The sequence below is a fragment of the Geotrypetes seraphini genome, chromosome 1, assembly GCF_902459505.1.
Source record: "Geotrypetes seraphini chromosome 1, aGeoSer1.1, whole genome shotgun sequence".
Taxonomy (NCBI): Eukaryota; Metazoa; Chordata; class Amphibia; order Gymnophiona; family Dermophiidae; genus Geotrypetes; species Geotrypetes seraphini.
In genome coordinates, this window is record NC_047084.1 from 61101095 (window position 1) to 61114894 (window position 13800).

The 13800-nt window shown below is 44.3% G+C and overlaps 1 protein-coding gene across 10 annotated transcripts in view; it reads right to left on the reverse strand.

Moving 5' to 3' along the window:
* Positions 1-12676, reverse strand: part of GHR (growth hormone receptor) — a 436004-nt gene extending 423328 nt beyond the window's left edge. For 5 of the 10 annotated variants that reach the window (XM_033932119.1, XM_033932074.1, XM_033932056.1 and 2 more), the window contains exon 1: positions 12347-12676. The gene's annotated coding sequence lies outside the window, so the exon portion shown is untranslated. Of the gene's footprint in view, positions 1-9439; positions 9524-12346 lie in introns of those variants that run through there. The other 5 variants (XM_033932046.1, XM_033932082.1, XM_033932128.1 and 2 more) reach the window with 5 other exon arrangements.
* Between the last annotated feature and the right edge of the window lie 1124 nt (positions 12677-13800).

The window sequence follows — 13800 nt, forward strand, 5'->3', positions numbered from 1 at the left end:
GGGTGATCGTCAGTGAGGACATGAAGACTGCCAGTCAGGTGGAGCAGGCCTCATCCAAGGCAAGACAGATCCTAGGTTGCATACGCAGGGGTTTCGTCAGCCGTAAGCCGTAAGTCATTATGCCAGTGTATAGATCCATGGTGAGGCCCCACCTGGAATACTGTGTGCAATTCTGGAGGCCACATTATCGCAAAGATGTGCTGAGATTGGAGTCGGTTCAGAGAATGGCCACCCGGATGGTCTAGGGACTCAAAGATCTCCCGTACGAAGAATGGTTAGACAAACTGCAGCTATACTCGCTCGAGGAGCGCAGAGAGAGGGGGGACATGATCAAGACGTTCAAGTATTGCATCTTGGACTCAGCTGTTTTCCTTGGATAAGAGAATAGTGTGAGGACTGAGTGTTGTGAGTGAAACCCAGGATTGTGATCCTCTGGCCTACTAGATTTTGTCTGGCCTCAGCCTGCGCCCAGCTCATTAAACTTTAAGACTGCCCCCAAATAGAATTTCTTTTTGTGAGCCCCAGTCATGGGTGTCCGACCCGGAGAGCAGGCTGGTGCCTGCAGACTTTGTGTGAGCGAGACCGAGGCTATACAATAGCATGCACATGGTGCTTACATATTTAGGTTCTAGGGCTTTAGAACTAGAGAGAATGCACAAGATAAGTCATACATGAATTACACATTCCAACAGCCAATAATTCAGCGTTACCACAGAGCTCTTGCAAAGGAATGACAACTCCTCAATGTTTTAATGTAACCTTTGCCTATTTTTAGAGGACACATTTGCTGTGCACATGGCTCACAGCGTAGTAAGTTTCAAAGAGCACCCATAACAGATTTTCAGACTTCTTTTTTTTTTTCTTCCTCATCTAAAATAATGATATCCCATAAATTTGTTTCTTATAGATCTGGCATAATTTTACATTCTTTAAATTACAGCTTATCAACGGTCAATTGCAAGCAAAGCTGCCACGCAGCAAAATGATGACTGTTTTGTTAAAATTCTGGCCAAAAAAGCACAGGAAATTGTGTATAATTCCCACCTTGAGATCCCCCACCCATAGATCTCTTTCTGCCTCTCCTACACAGGCACCATAAAGAAAACAGATTACAGGCTGTTGCAAACAACAATTTTTCATGAAGGATTCATGATTCAGAAACTGTAGTAGAAAAGTGGGCTTGCTTGAGATTATCCTTATATTATAAGCCAAAATGCATTTTTTAGAAAGTATACTGGTATAGAAAATTGAATAAATATTCTCTCTTAGGGCTGATCAAATTGCACATGGAGATCCATGATATTCTCTCTCCATGATATTCCTTCCTCTCTACCTCCCTCCTTCTCTTCTCTGGGTAATCCAAGATCAACAAGCTCTCCTCTCTGCCTATTCTCAGCTGTTATCTTCTGCAAATCCTGGATCTCTCTCCCATCTCTCTACAAGAACTAGGCTCCAAATGCACTAAAGTCAGCGATCGTCGCTAAACCTATTTTCATAGCTTTAGCAACAATCGCTATTACCAACCTGATTCACAAAATGGCTCACCGCGTGTTTTTCCCTCGATTGCCCATTTACCAATCCGGCCATGCAAATCAGCTCAAATCCCATGAAAAGTAGCCACTAACATCCCTTGGCTATGCAAAAAAAAAAAAAAAAACCCCAAACAAAAAACAACACAGGGATTTTAGTTGTCGGAAAAATCCGACAGTAACTGTGTTACTGACAGATCAGCCTGGGGTTGGGGTTTTTTTTTTTTTCTTTTTTTTCCATGGAACAGATATTTTGCATGTATTACACACGTAAAATATCTATACCATAAAAAAGAAAAAAGCACACACACACCCGACGGCCCTCCCTTCGTGATGAACCAGCACTGAGAAATGGCCCCCCCGCACCAACAAAAATGGCAGGAGGAATGCCCACTTCCTCCTGCCACCGAAGGCCCACTCTCGCAACAGGTGCCCCACCAAACATTATCTACCCTCCCCCTTTCCTCACCCACAAAAATAAGGCAGGAGGGATGCCCAGTCTCTCCTGCCACTGGAGGTCCCCCTTCTCAGAGATGGAGCAGGATGGAAGCTCAGTCCATCCTGCTCTTAGGCTCACCGCTCCAGAATGGCGGGGCTTTCTCTCCCTGGTGCATCATGTGATACACGGGGAGGGGCCTAAGGCCCTGATTGGTTCAGACACCTAAGGCCCCACCCCTTGTGAGGGGCCTTAGGTGTCTGAGCCAATCAGGGCCTTAGGCTCCTCCCTCTGTATCCTGGGATTCAAGGAGGAGGAGTCTAAGACAATCATGAAGGAGTAGGCATTCCTCCTGCTATTTTTGCTGCTGTAGGGGGGTGGTCACGGTGCCCTAACAGCAGTGACAGGAGGCTGCTTCCCCTGTCACTGCTGTTAGGGCTCTGCACATGTGTCAATCACTCACTGAGCGATTGATCAGTTGCATTTGCATGCAAATGATTTGCACCTCCGTGAAAATAATTTGCATGCAAACTTGATAGCGCATTGATCGCTACTGGAGAATCATCCAGAAAATCAGCCAACAGCGATCAAGTTGGTATCTTTAGTGCATTTAGCCCTAAGAGGGAACCATCCTCTCTCCAGACAGGAACAGGAACTGGCTGGGAGTGATGGGAAGCTCAGCACATCCCTGTTAGTTTTGCCTGCTATTTCACTGCCCATAGGGAAGACAGTTTATAGTTTTATTTCATTTTATATACCGCATAATGCCATAGCAACCCCAGCAGTGTACAATTCCAATAAAAACAAATTTTAAAGAAAGGAACTCTATTACATGATAGGACAGGCCCCAAACAAAGCCCACCCCAAAGAGTCCCCTCATTTATATAACCCATACCTGTATCACATATCCCTCACTACCAATGCCTAATCATCATCAGACAGAAGAACCCCAAACATTAGAAATTAACCCCTCCCCCCTTTTACAGAGCCACATTAGGCTATTTTATCGCTGGCTGCAGCAACATTAGCTCTAACACTCACAGGAATTCTATGAGCGTTGGAGCTAATACTGCCATGGCCGGCAATAATAAAAAGCCTAATGCGGCTTCGTAAGGGTGGGGGGTGATAAATACACTTTGTGAAAATGAAGCAAAATTTGTTCCACCCGCAAATCAATAGGCAGACTATTCCACAACATAGGGGTCAATGTGAAAATAGTTCCCTGGCATGTTACCTCAAAATGCGCCTTCTAAAGAGCTGGAGCTTAAAGTAGTACACTTCTCCCTCCGGTTTCCGTATCCGTGGATTTGGTTATTCGTGATTTTTTTTTTTTTTTACAAAAACCTATTTTCATTTTTTGGCTATTTTTAAGCCATCCAAGCCTCTCCGGAACCTTACTTGGTGGTCTAGCAGTGAAGCGGGGCAGGATCGATCTTCCTATGCTCCTGCCCCATTCACAGCCGTCATTAGAATGGCTGCTGTGAGTTCCCGTTGTAGTCTCGAGGCACGGGGCAGGAGCATAGGAAGATTGCTCCTGCCCCGCTTCACCGCTAGACCACCAGGTAAGGTTCCAGGGAGGGGGTGGGTCAGAGCCGGTCAAGAAGTTATTCGCGATTTTTCACACTTCGCAGTCCGGCTCTGCACCTAACCCCTGCGAATACCGAGGAAGAAGTGTATCTCTGAACTAGAATGCAATGCCCGCTTAGGGACATGCCGAGAGATATAGTCCTGCAGTAATATGGGTGCCCTATATAAATCCATCTATAAATCAATATTTTATTTTTATTTATTTTAAAATTTATAAACTGCCTTAAACCAAGGCAGTTTTGAATAAAACATACACACTAAATATTACAAACAAAACACAAAAAAATTAACTCCCCCTTTTCCTAAGCTGCGGTAGAGGTTTCTACCACGACCTGCAATTCTAAGTGCTCCAACGCTCATAGAATTCCTATAAGCGTCAGAGTAGTATCGGAGAATTTAGCACTCTGGGCTGCAGCAGAAACCTCTACCAAGGCTTAGTAAAAGAAGGCCATAGTTACCTACATGGTTCCCAACTGCTTTCCACAGCTCACACATACAGTTACAAAAACTTGAGTTTTCAACATCTTAAATTTTACCTGCTCAGCACATAAACACAACTGACTAGGAAGAGCATTCCAAATCTTCACCCCTTCTATTAAGAGCATTGATGCTCCTACACTAACGTAATTTTATTTATTTTTATTCATTTGAAAATGTATTTCCCGCAACATCCTGCAATTCTGTGCGAGGTACAATAAAACATACACAATAAAATCAAACAATCACAATAACAACAGAAACAATCATGAAATCAAAGAAAGACTTTCAAGAAAAAGCTTGCTTAAACAAAATTGTCTTCACATGTTTCCTAAACTGCAACACACTTAAAGTTCCCTTAACATCAACACACAATGCATTCCACATAGTGGCGCCATCTATCGACATCATGGAGTGCCGAAAAGTTGAATGAGTCACAAATTTAAATTAAGAACATAAGAATAGCCTTACTGAGTCAGACCAATGGTCCATCAAGCCCAGTAGCCCATTCTCAAGGTGGCCAATCCAGATCACTAGTACCTGGCCAAAATCCAAGGTGCAGCAATATTCCATGTTACCAATACAGGGCAAGCAGTGGCTTCCCCCATGTCTGTCTCAATAATAGACTATGGCCTTTTCCTCAAGCAATATTTGGCCCTCAGAATGTAGTGAATATGTAGGATGGTATGTACAAAATAAAGAACTTAAAATAACAGGATCACTGTCCCTTAGGACCTTAAAGATCAAACATACTACTTTAAAATCAATGTGAAATGAAATAGGTAGCCAATGCAAATCACGCAAAATAGGCATAATGTGGGCAAATTTGGACGCATGCATAATGATACATGCAGCAGCATTTTGTGCCAACTGTAGTGCACGAATTACATATTTAGGCAAACCAAGGTAAAGCGAATTACTACAGTCAAACACAGGTGTCAACACTACAGTAATAACAGTTCAAAAATTATCCAATGAGAGAAACTTTCAACCTTCTTAATAAACGTGGCGGGGCATAATAAAAAAAAAACCATCTAAGTCCCCTTTTGGTCTAAGTCCTTAAACGTTCAAAGCAGAAGCAGGGAAACGTCCTTGTTTTGATTATGGCCTGCCTCTACTAAATGCCCAGATCACCACTATGTCTAAAAGTACACCCCCACGACGTCTACACTTTTTGGCCATAATGAACCAAAAAAACGCCTAAGCCCCAAACGTCCAACAGAAGGGCTTTTAGGCAAAGGAGGAGCCAGTCCTTCGCCTAAAAGCTGGATTATGTAACCGGTGTCTGTCAAAAACAACACTGGTTACAGAACCCCTTCCCCCCCACAACGATCCAGGCAGGAGGGTGCCCAAGCCCTCCTGCCATGTCGAACCGCGACCCCCCCCCCCCGACAACATCGGGGCAAGAGGGACCCCAAGCCCTCTTGCCCTGTCGAACCGCGACCCCCCCCCCCCCCGCCGAGAACGAGCAGGCCAGGAGGGAGCCCAAGCTCTCCTGGCCCCGGCGACCCCCCCTCTGACACGAACGGGCCAGGAGAGAGCCCAAGCCCACCTGGCCCCGGTGACCCCCCAAATGGATTGGGCCAGGAGGGAGCCCAAGCCCTCCTGGCCCACGCGACCCCCTACCCTCCACTACAATACGGGCAGGAGGGATCCCAGGCCCTCCTGCCCTCGACACAACCCCCCTCCCCCCAATGACCGCCCCCCCAGGACCCCCAATCGCCCCTCCCCGCTGACTCACGACCCCCCCCAGCACACACTTCTTGATTAAATCAAAAGGCTTTCTGTGTGGTGACTCTATAGCAGAGGTTCCCAAAGCTGGCCTGCACTGCATGCAAATCTAACTCATAAATATTCATTGTGGATATTGAAAACCTGACTGGCTGGGGTTTCCCTAGGACAGGTTTGGGAACCACTGCTCTACAGGCTGTGGAGATCACTAGCCCTGAGTATTTTTATTTTAGCTGACAATGCCTCAGAGTCTGCTTTCAAACACGGCAGGACAGTATGCAAAATAACACAAAACCCTGCAAAAAGATACTCAAAACCTATACAGGAAAAACTTACCATACCATACAGCACTTTACTTATGAAAAGATAGTGCTATAAATTTTACTGAGCCCTAGAGCACCAATATACCTACTATTGAACAATCTGGACTGTTACGCATTCCTACACAAACACTACAACCTAAAAGAATCCTTCACTTCAGTTGCACATGTAGAATATGAACATACCCTCACCTGATACAGAATAGGGAACCACAAAAAACATGCAGACAAAAACTGAAATTGAGATCCCCAAGAAAGCTAGACTCTATAAGCAGTGGCAATATTGGTACAAAAGAAACAGACGTGCATTTTCTCTTGTATTTTGCTAAATACAAAAGTAGAAAACATGTACATTTCCCCCAAAGTGGACACATTACAATCATTCCTTAAAATGTATTAAAAAAATATATTTTTTTTCTACCTTTGTAGTCTGGGTACTTTTCTAATTGGGTTGGTCCCAATCTGATCCACTTTTTCTCCTAACTTCTTTTCCATTTCTTCTCTCTCTTCTTCCCTTCCTTTTCTGTATTTACATGGCCCTAATCCTTATTTAAATGTTTCTTTCTAACTTTTCTCCACCATGTCTGTCATATATGATTTTTTACTCCTCCCTTTCTCTCACCCACTAATGCTTAATCTCCTTCAACTTTTTTCATCTCCCTTTCATCCCCTCTTCAGCAATCCCATTGCCCCCTCTGTCTTTCTCATTCCCCAATCTGCTATCCCCTCTATCTTTCACCCACTCACCCTCTCAGCCTTCAACTACCCATCATCTTCCCTTCCCTTGTCTCTTACCTTCTACCCAACCTCCTATTGCCTCTTCATTTCCACCATCACTCAACCCTTCGGAGATCTATCTCCTTCTTCTCTTCATACTCTTCCACAGCACCCAATCCTGGCCTTTGTCAGAAACGCAGTACACAGATAGCCCTTGTTCAAATACAGGATAAGGGACCACAAACTAAAAGTATTATTGTAGACAAAAATTAAACTGTAACCCAAGATGCAGCACCAAAGAAATAGAAAGAAATGCATTTCCTCTTGTAAGTACAGTGTAAAATAACAGTGATAAATGTAAATTCTCAAAACTGACATAATTCAGTCACTAAAGTGAAAAAAAAATTTATTTTTCCTACCTTTGATGTCTGGTGATTTTATTTTTCTAATTGCCTTGTTCTCAGTCTCTGGTTTTGCTTCCCTTTGTGCCCTTAACTCTGTTTCCAATGCCTCTTTCCATTTGATATATTTCTTGCCTCCTTTCTTTTTTACATTCTGCCCTACATCCATCTTTGTGATGATCACAATTACTTTACTGACTAGCGTCTATATATGAGTCCCTGTATGCCTTCTTAACCTACATCCATCTTTAGCACTGATCTTTCAAGTTCAGCTTTCTTCCATTTTTTTTGCCTTCTCAAATCTATCTAGTTTTCTACCTCATCCCTTCTCTTTCAACCATGTGCAGCATTCCCCCTTCTCTCCCCCTTCCAACCATGGGCAGGATTTTCCCTTCCCTTACATTCCCCCCACCTGTCTTCCTTCTCTTCCATGTACAGCATCTCCCCATCCCTTCTCTTCTGTCTTTGTGTGGCATTTTCTCCCTCTCTCTTTCCATCCATGTCCTGCATTTTCCTCTCTCCCTTCCCTTCTCTTCTGTCCATATGCTGCATTTCCCCCTCCCTTCTGTTCTATCCATGTACATTCTCACCCCCCTCAACTTGCCTTTCTTTCCATCTATGTGCAGCATCTCTACCCCGTCCCACCTCTTCTGTCCATGTGCTGCTTTTCCACCCTCTCTCTTCCTTCCATTTCCAATCATGTGCTGCATTTCCCCCTCTCCCTTCCCTTTTCTTCCATCCAAGTGTGGCATTCTCCCGTTTTTCCTTCTTTTCTTGTGCATTTAGCCCCCTTTCTCCCCTTCCATCCATATGATGAATTTTCCCCTTTTTTTCCATTTTAACCATGTACAGCTTCTCCCTCCTCCCATTCCTTCCTGCCGTTCCAGTGCTGCCTCATCCTACCTCCCTCTGCTCACCCTTACAAATTTAATCTTGCAGTGTTTGATGGTTCTGCAGGCAGCAATCACTTCAGGATCTCTCCAGCTACTTCAAGGCTTCTTTCCCCCTGCTGCATCTTGCCCATGCAGTAACAGGAAGTTGCAAAAGAGGGAAGGACCCTGGTGCTGGACAGAGAAAGCCCAATATAATACAGTAGCTGTCAGCACTGTCGTCAAACAGTACAAGATTAATCCCCCCCTTTTACAAAATTGTAGCACGGTTTTTAGCGCCGGCCATGGCGGTAACAGCTTTGATGCTCATGAGTGTCAGAGCTGTTTCCATCACGGCTGGTGCTAAAAACTATGCTACAGCTTTGTAAAAAGGTGTGTGTGGGGGGGGGGGGGAGGTAAGTTTGCAGGGTCCGCGGGATGGCAGAAGGAGGAAGGAAGAGTGGACTCACTGTAGCGGACAGGGGAGGGGAGAGGGTGGCAATATTAAGCCTGATTTGCTGAGAAAGTGTCCTGAGTTTTAGGTGGCAAAGGGGTGGCAAGGAAATTTTTAGAAGCAGCACTTAGCAGCCCACAGTGACACCTATGTTTGTATTTTGTAAACAGCTTAGGATTAAGCAGGTGAAATTTTTTAAATAAATATGTCTTTTCTTATGCTAAAAGGATAGACTATGATGTAAAGATCAGAAAAACAAACTCCTACTTTAATGCATTTTGAAATTTTTTAGATAGCAGAATGAGAAAAATGTACAAAGGTATGAAAATTTTTGCTAGTCACTGTGTCTCTCCAGTACCGTGCCCTCCCCTCCCCCAAATTACAAAATTGTTTTACCTGTTCATACTTTTGTGGAAAGTCTTTGATTTTTATTTGCATCTCTGAAATCTCAGTAAGAAATGCATTGCTGTTTCTATTTTTTACTGTGCTGCATTACCTATAAAGCACAGCTACTTCCTAAAGTTTCCGGTCCGGTTCCTGCTTGCATATTATTATTTCTTCTTATTTTAAATCTTTATTGTTTTGGCAACTCTTCACTAGATAACATTCATTGAGAGGTTACATTTCACAAAATACCACAGAAAGAGATCCTACAATGATCAAGCTAATATACTAAAAATATGAGTTCTCAGTAGGGCACAAATAGAAAATCAAATTACGGTATAACCACAGCATGAAACTTTCTCAGATAACACAACAAACAATACTCAGGTCATGCTTAGTTTAAGCCAGGTGCAGGTATCACAGATGCTATGCAGTCACTGAGGTGAGAGCAGTCTGAGAGATGCATCAACTCCTGCATCTTCAAAGACCAAATACAATTTATCATATGGTCTTAGTTTTCCATCTTTAACATACCATTCAGTTAATGAGGGACCTTTCTCCTCTTTCCATTTTCTCAACAGCTCTAGTTTGGCAGCGAAAAGAAGTTGTGACACCACTTAGGAGTGCTGGAGACACTGTGGAGGGGACGGCACACAGGACTGCCCCTGGGTACAGCCCTTCTGGGCTCCAGTCCACCTGCAGTTATCTGACAGACTCAATGTGAAGAAGCCTTTCAAACCCAAAGCTCTTTCTGGATGCAGTCGCTTATTCTGTATTCAGCTGGTGTTTGCAGTTGTGTGTAGCCAAAGCAATATATTCTGCCACTGTGAGTGAGATTTCTGTGCCCAAGTTGTAGCAGTCCAGCTTCTTTGATTTATTTATTTAAAAACAATTGATACACTGCTACACTTCTCCCTCCGTATTCGCTGTTATAGGGGATTAACAGACCCGTGAATACAGAAAAACCGTGAATAACTTTTTCTTATGTTGTTCACTGTTTTCTATTAAAAACCATCGTGAATATGGTAAAAACCACGAATAACATGGTGGGAGACCTGGCCTGTTCCTGAAGGAGAGGCAAAACACGGTGAAGAAAGTGTAATGTAATGTAATTTATTTCTTATATACCGCTACATCCGTTAGGTTCTAAGCGGTTTACAGAAAATATACATTAAGATTAGAAATAAGAAAGGTACTTGAAAAATTCCCTTACTGTCCCGAAGGCTCACAATCTAACTAAAGTACCTGGAGGGTAATAGAGAAGTGAAAAGTAGAGTTAGAGGAAAAATAAAAATAAAATAAACATTTTAACAAGACAGCATTGATCTAAATACTTTGGAAGGTAGAAGAGAGGAGAGAAAGGAATAGAAGCAGAAGGGGGAGCCGTTGAACAGTAGAATTCTGGAGAAATTTAAATGATAGAAATAGAACAAAACAAAGACAAAAGGCAAAACAATAGATAAGATTAAAGATAAATCATAAGCTGGAAAGAAAAATAAAATAAAACTTTGTCTTCAATCCACAGTTTCAGCGTCAGTGATGAAGTGGAGCAAGTAAGTTTAGGAGGAGCGATTGACGTTTCCAGAAAGGGCTTCTTCAGGGAAGAGACTTGGCAGACAGTCCCAGGATGCCTATGTCTCCTCCCCTGCGATGTTCTCCCATCCATGCATTCCCTCCCAGACACACTGCCCGTGCCCCAGCCGCTCCAAGGAGGCTGCGCCAGATGAGGCCCACGGTGAATGCAGGATTCTCTCCTCTGCGGGAAAGCCGCCCGGAGCCGACAGTCGATCTTCTTAGCGGATTGTATGGGGGGAAGGGTGGAGAAGTGCTGGAAATCGGTGATTTTCTCTGCAAACGCTTGGAATCAGCGATTGCTCTATGCAAACTGATGTAATTGGGGGGGGGGGGAGGGGGAGGAACCAGCACTAAAAACCGCAAATAATAAAAACCGCGAATGCTGAAACCGCAAATACAGAGGAAGAAGTGTACTTACATTAACAAAAAGGCAGCAAGGCGGTTTACGGGGTGTTGCTGAAAAGTTCTCAGCCCAACCAACCAACTTCCTGAATTCTGTACGCTATTTTGCCACTGTAGCTGATAAGAGTGTTATCTTATTGCGTTAAGTATCAATTTGCAGAAAGAAAATTCTCTGTTTTTGACTTTGTTTCAAATCAGTGATTGCGCGGCGTCCAAGTCATTCTCTTCTTGGTTGGGCTGAGAACTTTTCAGCACCTTGTCAGACATTAAAAACAGGTGGTCTGTTTTCCAAGCTCTACCTACCAAGAGGAGGTGCTGGTGCACTGATGTTCTAGGACACATTCCACCCACTACTTGCATTGATGCTTTTTCATAGCTCAGGTTATAGCTATTCAAGTTCTTAGTGCTAGCATTGGTGTGCTAGATATGTAAGTAGTTTGGGGGTTTTTTTAATTGCAAAGTTTTATATTATTTCATATATATCTAGTAGTTAGGGAGTTTGTATTGCTGTTATTCAGATGCTCTGAATGCTCTTTTTTTTTTGTGAAATAAGAACAAGTAGCCCAACGTTCTTGACCCATTATTAGTCTCTGTGGACATTATTACCTAACTGGAAGTGCAGAATTTCAACTGGGAATCTCTTTCATCCAGGGTTCACGAAAGACCAGATTCAGAAAATAGACCATGCCAAGTTAATGCAGTCCACAGTGACAGTTGTTCTTGGTATAGTAGGTGCACAAAAGATGGCAGAAGGGCAGATTGACTATGACTTTATTTAATATTAAATTGCAATACTTCATCGTTTTTAGTACAGCAATCTGTGCAAACGCCTATTAAACCCCCACTGAAAATGGTTGAATATCCATGCTGCAATGTGTCCAAATATAATTGCAGGTTTAAAAGTCCAGCCACAGTGCACAAAGAAGTATATATTTAAGCACGCTTTCCAAATACAAATTCAAGGTATTAACAAGAAAAGGAGAACTCCCAAAACTTTCATGCAATCCGTAACTTCACTATTTGAGAAGACATTTTTTTTACTCAGCACGTGGCCCACAGAACAGCAAGCAGAAAGCGAAAAAGAACATTTCATTTTCCCATCCTCTGGAATAATATCTCAGAACTGCTGCCTTGAAGACCTACCATAACACGTTATATGTCGAAACTGCCACGCAGCAGAAAGATACAAGTGTGAATATTTCATGGAGGGGGGGGGGGGAACTTTGGCGAGTTAGCAGACTGAAATCAAGCAAGCAGGCAAAAAAAAAAAAAAAAAATCAAGCAAAGGAAATTGCAGGAAACTGAGTGTAGTTCCCACCCTAAGATTCCACCCGCCCCCCTTCTCCAGCCAGCAGAAAGAGATCATATTACAATCCACCAGCAGAAAACAACTTATGCTTCAAGAACTGCAATGGACTCAAACGGTAGCAAGCTAGAGACGAAGCTGATATTGACAGCACGCACCTCGTAAAAAAACCGCCTTGCCGGGGCTGCTCGGGTTGCACGTGCAGGTCGCTGAACTGCGGGGCAACTCTTTCCCTGTCTTCTCGCGCGCGATTCCTCCTCTGGCCAGATCAGCACGCGCCCATCTCTGTCAGCTGTCAGCTTCTGCACGCCCTACTGGCTCCCCCCTCTCCCTGTCACCGCAGGGGCTAGAAGGGGACCATGGTGTCGCCGGCGGAAAGCAGTGCCCTGGTGCTCAGGTCCCCTGGGCGGCGGGACTCGGGGGCTGAGGGAAAACTCAGCGCATTCCGGCGAGCTCTGCCTCCTGCCCCTCTCCGCCCGTGGGAAGCTACTGCTGGAGTCCGTCTGTCACTCGCGGGCGCGCTCCAGAGCTCCTCCTACCGGAGATGGGCAGATAGTGCCTCCATTCCAGTTCCCACAAGTTGCACAGCAGACAGACCGTTTAGTTCCCATTTTTAGGCTGGGACTTATTTTCTGTTGGGAAGGTGAAACGTTTTGTTTTGGGGTTGTTGTTTTTTTAATAGATATCATTTAAAACCTTGATTACCTTTTAAATTAGTGCACCACCGCTGCTCCTTGTGACACTGGGCAAGTCGCTTAATCCCCCCCTCGCCCCCCCCCCCATTAGACAAATTGTGAGCCTTCAGACAGGGGAAAATGTTTGAGTGCCTGAATAAATTCATGTAAACCGTTCTGAGCTCCGCTGGGAGAAAGGTATAGAAAATTGAATAAATATATAAAAAATAAAATTGTTCACCTGAAACTATATAATAGGAAACTCTTCAGTGAAGTGTAAAGTGATTTGACACCCTTAAACCCTACATGACCAAATTTATCTAGCTGCAGCCTAGGCACATTAATGTGCTGTAAAATTGTTGAGGACCACAGCTTAGCTCCCAGACTACAAGGGCTATAGCAGCAACACAAAACAAGTAAGCCTGATACACTATACACTTCCCATTCACAGTTTCCACACTCGTGGTTTCACAAATTCGTGATTTTTTTGGGAGGGGGGGTGGGAGGAAACCCATATTTTATCACATTCCCACCTTCCTCCCGGCATCCCGGCCTTACCTGGTGCTCTAGCAGGCTTTCGGGGTAGGAGCGATCTTCCTACGCTCCTGCCCCATGTAGCTCACCAATAGGAAATGGCTGCCGTGAGCTCCCGCCGTAGTCTCGAGAGACTACGGGAAATCACGGAAGTCATTTCCTAGTGGCGATCTGCACGGGGCAGGAGCGTAGGAAGATTGCTCGTGCCCCGAAAGCCTGCTAGATCACCAGGTAAGGCTGGGATGCCGGGGGGAAGGTGGGAGGGAGGCGGGGGTGGGTCAGAGCCGGATGAGAAGATATTCGCAGTTTTTCTCCATTCGTGGTACGGCTCTGCCCCTATCCCCCGTGAATACCGAGGGAGAAGTGTATGCTAGTTTTCTCTTAGTACCAGAGGGTGCTGAAAA